The 11,042-nt window shown below is 31.7% G+C and overlaps 1 long non-coding RNA gene and 1 pseudogene across 1 annotated transcript; one reads left to right on the plus strand and one right to left on the minus strand.

The window, feature by feature from the left end:
- The first annotated feature begins 2,786 nt into the window (after positions 1-2,786).
- Positions 2,787-3,763, plus strand: LOC112740441 (auxin-responsive protein IAA8-like; annotated as a pseudogene).
- A 6,436-nt stretch (positions 3,764-10,199) lies between these two features.
- On the minus strand, positions 10,200-11,042 carry LOC112740442 (uncharacterized). The gene is made up of 3 exons (XR_003171164.2): positions 10,981-11,042; positions 10,736-10,818; positions 10,200-10,271 (listed from the first exon to the last, which is right to left on the minus strand). It is a non-coding gene; the product is annotated as an uncharacterized lncRNA (long non-coding RNA).

Raw genomic sequence — 11,042 nt, forward strand, 5'->3', positions numbered from 1 at the left:
ATTCAGAGATAGAGAAAGCACTGCAGATGCTATCTAGATCTGACCTACTTGCATTCGGAAGAGCTTATCTGGAGCTATAGAAACCCAAATGAAGCGCTCTCAACGGCTATGGAAAGCTGATTTCTAGAGTTTTCTAACAATATATAATAGTCTATACTTTGCTTCGGATTAGAAGGCCCAAAACTGGCATCCAACACCAGCCACCTGCCTCCTTCCAGGCGTCTAGCGTCCAAAGAGCAGAGACCAATGTACAAACGCCCAAAGAGGACCCCCTAGCTGGCGTTCCACACCCAAGAGACCTCATAGAACGTGGATCTCATCAAAGCTCAGCCCAAACACTCACCAAGTGGGCCCCAGAAGTAGATTTTAGCACTAAATAGACTGTTTTATCCTTACTAGTCATCTGTTTAGTATTTAAAGTATATTTTACATAATCATTCAAACAACATACTACCATTCAGCATTATTTTCGTTTTACATTGTATTTTACTTCAGTATGAGTTTCTAAACCTCCTAGGTTGAGGGGAGGAGCCCTGCTAAGTCCCATGAATTAATAAAAGTACTATTGTTTCTTCTTCAATCTGTGTTTGATCTATCTCTAAGATGTATTATCCAATCTACATCGTGGTGAATAGGATGATCTAACCAATTAGCTATGTTCATCACATTAAGATGAACATGCCTAACAAATACCTGCGTCTACTTGGGTTCGTGTGAATACTTGGCCAGAAAGCACGAGCCAACAGTTATGTTTATGCATCTCTCAGACGGCTACTCCATGACTTTGTTGGGGACTTCTCGAGACACCAATTCAACCGATTTTTGGGGAGATTAGGGTCTCTGTGGTATAGGCTAGAATCCATAGAAGCAGCACTCTCTGATCCGGAAGATTCGACCTTGTCTGTGGCATTTTGAGTAGGATCGCTAAGAGAATGAACTGCTAGAGCTTCACCCTCCGTCAGATTGAATGACCACGGGTAGGGATGGCAAACGGGCTTAAACCCGCCGAGCCGGCCCGCGTAACCCACCAAAATAGGCAGGCTAGGCTAGAAAATTGGGACCGCCAAATAGCAAAAGCCCGCCTAACCCGCATCGCTTAAACTGCGGGCTTTGGCAGGGCGGGCGGGCTTCCCCGCCGGGCGCCGGGATTAGTATTTTTTTGGCAAGGGGTATTTTTACAATTTTTTTGGCAAAACCCAACTTACAAGAGAATGAAGATGAAAATTGAGTGTTTTGGATTATGTTTTTTTTTTTAGAGACTATTTATAATTATGTTTATTTTGCTTTGGGAACAATATTTATAATTACATTTTGGATGAAAATTTGGTTTATAATTATGTTTATTAGATATTTATAATTTCAAAGACTTTAATGTTTGTGAATATAAAAATTATAATTTGTTTATACTTTTAGAAATTATAATAGTTAAAAGTAAAAAACAGAAGAGATTTTTTTATGCCTTTATATATATTATTTAATAGTTAAAAGTAGTACCAGAGTTAATTCAGAAAGACAAAGCAACTCCAATCCTTAACCCTATCCCTATTACTGATTCTAAAGTCCTAATACAATTCCATATCCAACAATCAAACCTTCTGATATGCCTGACTAAGACCTGCAAGATAACCATAGCTTGCTTCAAACCACAATCTCCGTAGGATCGACCCTGACTCGCTCAGGTATTACTTGGACGACCCAGTGCACTTGCTGGTACTGCTGTACGAAAGTGTGGGGATCGTACGCACCAAGTATCTTTTCCCTTTTATACTAACCTAATTTGATACGAAAATAAAATAAAATAATAAATCCTAAGACTAAAAGATATTATTTGTAAATAAAAATTACAAAAAGAAAATAAAATATAATAACTAATAGTTGCTAAATCCACTTGAGAAGCCAAAGAGGGGGTGATTCAGACTTCTTGCTGGCGTTTAACGCCAGTAATGGGGTTAAACACCCCATAGGGAGCAAAGTTGTACACAACTGAGGTCCCTTGTTGGCCTTAAACGCCAGCTGGGCGTTTAGCGCCCAGGGAGGGTGCTGCCAGCTTTTTCTCTCTTTTGCTCCAAACTCTGCCAAATTGCTCCGAATTTCACCTAAAATCATAAAAATACCAAAACAGTTCAAGGTTGCATCCACTTGGGATCTTTGCACTAAACTCAAGTGAAACTAAAAAAATCTAACTAAAAACAACTAGAAAATCCTAATAAAAAAGTGAACAAGATGCTCACACATCACATGTACCCTTGATGGTTGCATTCTGGTGACTCTCCCTTCTTTACGTCTGTGCCTTCTGGAAGAGTTGGTTCTGGAAGTGATACTGTATACAGGTCAAATGATGAATTCAAACATGTTAAGCCCTTATATTAATTAATTAATCGCCTCTCTTTTCTCTTTCAGATTGAAAGCTTGATATTTGGTGCACAGAAAGATGTATGATTCATGAAACTAGTCTGATTGGTTGTTACAATGTTGTTTTCTTCTCAAACAATTTAAAATTATAATGCCAAATAAAAATGCTACTATGATATTAATTACTGTGTTGAATGTATTTCTGATAACTTCCATTAATCAAAATAAAATAAAATAAATCTGAGATAAGCTTTTAGTCTTAGTATGATTGAAAAAGAATTTTTCATAGTTACTAGTTAGTGTGATTGTTAGTTGAATTTTTGTGTTTCAGTGTTATATAGTTTGTGTATGTTCTTCGCAGCATGGAAATTCAAATCCAGAGGCTGTTGAAATATCAAAATTTTCATTTTTTGCAACAAGGCACAAGTTGTGGGGTGGCCACCAATTCAATCATTTCGAAAGAACACCATGACATCTAATTTGACAAAGAACAATGATGAAGTTGAAGGGAAACCAGGATTTGGTTGTTTGTATGTGAAGGTAAGCATGGATGTTGCTCCTTATCTAAGAAAGGTTGATCTCAAAACCTATAGCAACTATAAGAAACTTTCTTCAGCTCTTTAGAAGATGTTCAGCTACCTCACCATTGGTATTTTCTTTAACTACGTTTTTCTTTTTTTTCTTTTTTTTTTATAAAAAAAAATTTTCTTTAATTTGAGTTGCAACTTCTCTAATGAAAAATTAGGTCAGTGCAACTCTCCTGGGCTTCCTGGAAAAGATGGATTAAGTGAGAGCTTTTTGAAGGATCTTCTCCATGGCTCTAAATATGTTCTTACTTATGAAGACAAGGATGGAGATTGGATGTTTGTGGGAGATGTTCCTTGGGAGTATGTTATATCTATTTTTGTTATATAAAATCATATATACAAAAAATTAGCCATCAATCAAGTCATTGCTTATAGAATAATAAAAATACGTATTTGGTATCTCATAAATTTTCTTTATCATATTAATGTAAACAAGTTTAATTATTCTACTATGGCATGTTTGATTATTTTGATGACCGATTATTTAGTTGGCCAAAAAAGTGTGAATTAGTATGTATAAATATACACGGCGGCTGATTCGGCGGTTGAATTTTCGGTTTGTAGATAGCATTTTTGCTTTACATGTTATTCTTTAAAGATCATATCCAATTATAATAAACAAATTCTTTGTTGATGCAGGTTGTTCACTGACTCATGCAGGAGGCTGAGGATCATGAAAAGGTCTGTGGCAATGAGACTGGGTACATCTTACACTAAACATGTTAGATTACTAGATTAAGATTTTAGATTGTTTAAAGATTCTATTATGGTTTGTATTGGTTGCAGCTCAAAGAGCAATGAAAAAATCAAAGAGCCAAAACTAATGCAGAAATTGTTGAACTATACTGATTGTTCATGAATAGAGCAAAGTTATGTGGTTCATGAATTATTTTTACCATATTTTAGTCTAGATTGTAGATCATACATTTGATGTATTTAGAAATTTTTAATATTTTAAATTTTATGTTTCTATGTAGACATTGTGAATGTTTTTAGTATTTATTTCAAAAATTGATCTATGTTTGATTCTTTTTATATTTTGTGGAAATATAATTATTTATGAAAATTAAGTTTTAATAGTGATAAATGTGAAATTAATAAAATATATAATCATAAGATCAGGAACAACAACCGATTTAGATTTTTGGTTCAGGAATTAGTGACCAATTTAGCGATCAATTTTAGATTTTCAATTCAGGCATCGACGACCAGTTTAGTGACCGATTTCATTGGTGACCAAAAAGTTGGTCGCCATTTAGCAACTGATTTACTCAGTGGCGAAAATTTTCGTCACCATTTAGCGACCGATACTCTTTGGTGAGAGTTTGGTGGCCTTGTTAAAAAATCAGTCGCTAACGGTTAGCGACCGAAATTGGTCGCTATTTTCTAATTAGCAACCAAGGTTTTAGTGACCACCAGAATCGGTCGCTATCCTGATAATATCTTGTAGTGATTCAATAACATTTAGTAAAATTGTTACAATAGATCTTCTATAGTAATATTATGAAAAATATTACAATAGATATATTTTGTAACACTTAAAAAAATGTTACAATAGATATTTTATGTAACATTTAAAAAATATTACAATAGATATTTTATTTAACACTTAAAAAATATAACAATAAGTCTTTCTAATAACACTTTAAAAAATGTTATAATAGATCTTCTATAGCAATACTCTAATAAATGTTACAATTTATCTTTTTACTAACATTAAAAAAATGTTACAAAAGATCTTTTTTGTTAACAATAAAAAAATATTACAATAAATCTTTAGTAATATTTAAATGCACAAATATTAAATTAAAATTTTTTTCTTCAATTACATATTCTACACCCATTTTACAAATTAAACTCAAAATATTTAAACACTAAAATTAATAAGCCAATTTTTCTATTTCTTGCGTATGCTTACATTGCATAAACGTTTTCTACGGTAAGGATGAGTTCGATTGCATATAAGTATTTATAGGCAATAAAATAATAAAATTCATGCTTCAAATGATAATAACACAGCCACGAGAAAAGTGCTAAAGTTGTCTCCAACTACATAGAAAAAAAAGTTTCATTGTCTTCCTAAGCCTAAGCGTAAGCACAAAGAAGCTCAAACCAACATTTCATGTTTTCATGATGAAGCAATCACCTCCACTAGATGAAGATTTGTGCCAAAGACATCCCAACCTACACATGTAGAATATCCTAAGGTTCCTCCGTCAATGAAACTTATGATGTAATCAACAAGCAGATGTAATTGTATTTACGGATTTCAAATCTTACAAGAAGAAGTAATAACACTACAAGAAAAATATTGAGTACAGTCGAATATACTGTCAGATTTAGTGGCGAATTTTCTGACGGTTATGAATGAAAATTCGTCCCTTGAATAAGTTATCGTTGGATTTAAAATTTTGCCGTTAAATCCGACGGTAAATAGAGACGTGAAAATTAATTTTATTAGTGCCAAATTTACAGTGAGAATTTCCATCGAAAAATTTTGACGGTAACAGAATTTAGTGAAACACATCGTTTAGGTAATGACAAACATTTTACAGCCGGATTTTTCCGCCAATAAATCCGACATAAATTTGGAATAAAATTCAAACGTGAAATCCTTCTCCCTCACTTCTGCAAACTTTCTCTCTCTTTCTCTCTCTCTCTCTTGTCTTTTTCTTTCTCGTCTCTCTCTCTCATCTCTCTCCCTCTGGTCCAATAAAAAAGGGTGCACCGCCACCACCTGGAGTTGTCGTCGCCACCAATAAGCAACATTGTTGTCAGAGATCGTTGTCATCACTGCTACTGGAATCTTCGTGGAAAGCCTCCGCCGTGCCGCCGCTGTTGGTGTCCATTGCCGTCGATCGGAGGTCGTTGCCATGACCGTGGTTGAGGTCCACTATGCCAAAGTAAGGTTGTTGTCCATTTTTTTTTTTGTTGTTTGTTATGTTACTAAACCTTAGTTCCATCACTGTAGATTTCACTATTGCCTCCTGTCACCACCACGCTTCCACCACTCTGCAGCCACCATCAGAAGTAATTTTCTTATAGTGCTACTTTTTTCCATACAAGAGTAATTATCATTTTTCTTCTTTATTTTTAAACTTTAATGTGTGAACTTATTTGTAAACTTTTAACGAAAAATTATAGACAAATTATTATAAAAAATAATAAAATTTTAAATTTTGTTAGTTTTAAAGTTATTGAATTTAACCGTTTAAAATTATATATTGAATTTTTAAACAATTTTTTTAAAAAAAATTAAGATCACTGTTGGATTTAACGAGGGATAAATCCGACAATAACGATCTCTAGAATTTCGCCAATTAACAGTTAATATTCGCCTCTAAATCTGCCGGTAATTAGTGGCGGACGAAAAAATCCGCCAATAAATAATCACTGACAAAATTTATACTATCGAATTTATTCTGACAATAAACATATTATCGAAGAATTTTTTTAATAAATTCAACGGTATTCAATGTTTGTTTTGTTTTTTTTTTTTTTTTTTTGTCGTATAAGATGTCGACATGATTTCAAAGAAATTGGACATGTATAAGCATCCCAATGCTGGCCAAGAACAGAGCGGCAAAAAAGTTGCGAATTGGCTCAACCTAACATCAACAAATTGAGTAAGCTCAAGTAAGCATTAGATAACATTCTTAAACTTATCTGCTTCAACAAGTTTTTCTAAAATTCATTTGGGTACCGCCTTTAACTTATTAAGCTAAGTTGGCTTTAATAGATGGGACAAAAGAAGAATAGATTATTATAACCTTCACCAAGGAAGAAGATCAGAATCACTTTAAAGCTACAGACATCAATGATAAAAATTTAAATAAAGAATAATCAAACAAGTAGCAAGAGCTAAGAACCAAGGAAGGGGGCCTTTGTACCCTATAACTACCAAGTCTTTTAATATATACGCTAACCCCACTTCATCTAATAAGTTGATGGCCCACACAGAATAATAAAACTTATATATATATATATATATATATATATATATATATATATATTGTTCAATTGGAAATTCCTACTACTAATTGAGGATAGAAAGAATACGAACAAACACAAATCAAAAGGCCATTTTGCATTCTTCTATAATAGTTATGAACTTAAGATCAAACGGGGGAAAGGCATTGGTCTACACAATAAAAAAGAAGTTAAACTAATGCGTGAATAAAACATTCGAATAGAAGAATATAGTTCTATCTTCACCTGAGATGATAGGCTTATCATAAGCCAAGGAAACCATGGAACACAAGTACGACATATTATCAACAAAATGGTCAAAAATGTAATTAAGATGACCAACTTGAAGTAAGGAAATTAATAAGTAACTAAAATAAGTATATTATATATAAAAAAAAAAAGCAATAATTTAATCAGATCAGCACATCAAATCAAAGTGCAAGTTTCTAGAAATAGCATGTTAAATTATATCCACTCCATTCTCTATTTTTTTTTTTTAGTAAAAGATTACACTAGAGTAAGATCTAACAATAGTAGCCTAAAATAAAAAATCCACCATTTCATGCAAGTTGAGATGAATTTTTATGTTGCAATGTATGTATATAAACTGATAGCTAATATTAAAATTTGTCTCCCTAAATATTAGAAGTATGTGGCTGCATTAACATAACCCGTTCTAAATTTATATTATTGAATAATCTTAGCACATCAAATATAAAATTCAACTTGGCCCATTTAAGTCTTTTTTTTTTTTTTTTTTTCACTTTCTTAGAACAAGCAAGGTAAGTTCCTGTCTTTATTTAATTATTATATCATGGGTATAAGGTCCATTCCAAAAGAGGCCTTACTATGCATGAAAAGCTAGCATGCTGGTTCTAGAATATAGAATTCTAGATTGCAAGTGAAGCAAATACCTCAAGAAGTGCTTTGGCTATAGAAAGTGAAGCAAGTAGCAAAGTCTCATCCACGGCAAAAGAAACCTGAGTTTCTCCAAACATTTGACGACAAAAAAAAAAACTAGAAATAAAACCACCAAAGATAAATTCAAAGAAAAATAAAATAAATAACTACAACTAACAGAGATTTCAGACCACAAGACGAGTATTTGAACTACAAGTAGTTACTCTAAATTATTTTAGGAAATGTATTGCATAATAGCAACAATCACCATATGTTTAGGAACCAAATCATCAAAATAGAAAATAGAAATTTAATCAATAAATAGAAAAAGATAACTGTAGAGAATCAAATTAAATGACACATACACTACTATCTTTCATGTGATTAATTTAAGAAGAGAGAGTCCTCTAAATGGGGACTCATATTAACCAATAATAACTTACCACTTAACAAGTTATTATAAAAATAAATAATTATATAAAATCTGAATTAATTAAATAATAATTAATAAAATAATTAAATCATAATTAATTTATTAATAATTATAATATTTAATTATATTAAATAATTAAATTTTTATATAATTAATAATTTATATTAATTATTTATATCATAATTAATATTGAATATTATTTATATTAAATTATAATTAATTAAATTAATTTATATAAAAAAATAAATCTAATTTTTACACCTTGCAAAATAATTTAGTTAGGTTGGTTATTTTTATTTATAAAATTTAAAATGCTAACCACATTATTAAAATTAGCCGTTGCAAAACTAGCCGTTACTATGTTACCGTTATTATTAATAAATTAATATTTTATTACTCTATATATACTACTTACATACACTTCTATTCTCACACTTTCTTCTACTCTTCTTCATCTTCTTCAAAGTTTACAAAATCAAAGTTCTGTTGGTATTATTTTTTGTTCGGGAAAATGGATCCAAACCAACTCAACTCTTTTTTCAATTATTTACAAAACGTTTCTCAAACTCTAAATACCTAACAATCTCAAACCTCACAACTAGAAAATGAATTAATACAGACAGATTTACAGACAGATTTAGTCTTTATTACAGACAGATTTTTGGTTACCGACGAAATTACCGACGGATTTTGTCCCTCTGTAAAAGCCCCGTCGGAAATTATTTACCGACGGATTTTTTTCCGTCGAAAAATTACCGACGAATTTTTACCAGTTACCGACGGATTTTCCCTCTGTAAATTCTCCATCCATTTTCCGAAGACAACGAACTTTCCGACGGATTTTCCGTCTGTAATTATAGACGGATTTCCCGACAGATTTTCCGTCTGTAATTACAGACGGATTTTCCGACGGATTTTTCGTCTGTAATTATAGACGGATTTTCCGACAGATTTTCTGTCTGTAATTACAGACGGATTTTCAGACGGATTTTTCGTCTGTAATTACAGACGGATTTTTCGACAGATTTTCCGTCTGTAATTTGAACTTTGGAGAATCATCTCACACTCTGATTACAGACAGAAAATCCGTCTGTAAATCCGTCAGTAAATTAAAATATAATTTTTTTTAGATTTTTTCATTGCAAAATAAACTTGTTTTCATAAAAAATAAATATAAATTTAATACAAATTTTTATCTAATTTGTATTTGAATATTTATATTATTTCAAAAAATAAACAAATTCATCGTATTATCAAATTAAAAGAAAAGTATTATAAACAAACAAGTCAATATAATTCAAAACACAAACAAATTGATACATCAACTATAATTCAAAACAAATACCATTGAAAAAAAGAAAATCTGTAAAATCTGTACCGTGACATACACTAAAGGTGTATAAAACAATCTGGTCTTGTAGCTAATCACTATCAGAATTGCCTAAATATAAACATAAACCTAGTCTAAAATTAAGGCCAAACTGAGTTAAAGTTGTTCAATTCTTCTAAGATCAATTCTTTCTCCTGGCGACTTGTTCAATTCTTCTAAGATCCAAACTGCATAAGCCAAACAATTTTCAATTAAAAATCATAATCCATTTGCAGGAGATCAAATAAACATATTATAAAAAGAGAAGCAGGTTCAAATTTTGAAAGTCAAATAATTTCCAAGACAATTGCAGTTCACAATAATTCAACCTATGTAAAAACAGTGTTATAACTAAAGCAGTAAAGTACCACAAATAAAACAATTAAAAAATGAATAAACATATTACCAATAAATTCTTACACATTGTGCAATAACTGTGACATGTTCCATTTGTAGTTCTCTTACAATGCATGTCTGTGCTAAATGATATTTACTAGATTAGACAAGGGTATTAAGTTTAGTAATCATGATTTGGAATTGAGGAGCTATAGACATTACCTAATGGATAAAACGAATCGGTTAGATTAGAGCTTGCCTCAGATATGGTAACTTTGTTAGGCCTATTGTGAAATCCAAAACAAACATTAGGATCTTCATTTTCCTGCCAAAACTCCATGTCATCAGTCACAACATTTAACCAAGAAACAAAAAGAGTAAAAGAAATTAAACACTTTACTAAGAAAATAAATAAATAGATAAATTAATATATAAAAAGAATTATTGCAGATTTGAATGAGTAAATATTCTGCTAATATACTTGCAGATATTCTCAATACTCTGCCATAATATCCAACCAATTACATTCACAGCTACACATTTTACAACAAGTAATTAATTGTTATCCATCCAATAATACAAAATGAAATGGGATCTTCAATATGAACTTTACTTCCAAATACATCTTAGGGAATCCAGTTTCAAAATATCTTAAAACTTCTTTTCTAGCTTCTACCTCCTTTGACCACCATAGCATAACCACTCTCTTACATTGAACATAGGCATACTAAGTCAGAAACATTTGGCAGCAGAAAGTTTCAAAAGAAAGCACTCACTTTTTTGACATACCTCCTTATTTGTGAACCGTAAAATCCAACTCAATATTCTCGGGACAGCATCAATCAAGGTTTTCCGAACATCACTTTCATTTACTGCAATGTTCACATGCAGAGGAATTAATACTCCCCATGAAGTATTTGAGTGGAAAATCTCAATAACTACATCAAATAAAATTTCCTCCTGATATATTCCACACTTGAGGTGCATAATGTAATACATGATACATATATAGACACAATACTACAAATTCACACCTCCACAAGCATACAGACTCTCAATGTTCCTAAGTAATACCACTTCTGTGTAACCTTCCAAG

Source organism: Arachis hypogaea, chromosome 14 (genome assembly GCF_003086295.3).
Source record: "Arachis hypogaea cultivar Tifrunner chromosome 14, arahy.Tifrunner.gnm2.J5K5, whole genome shotgun sequence".
Taxonomy (NCBI): domain Eukaryota; kingdom Viridiplantae; phylum Streptophyta; class Magnoliopsida; order Fabales; family Fabaceae; genus Arachis; species Arachis hypogaea.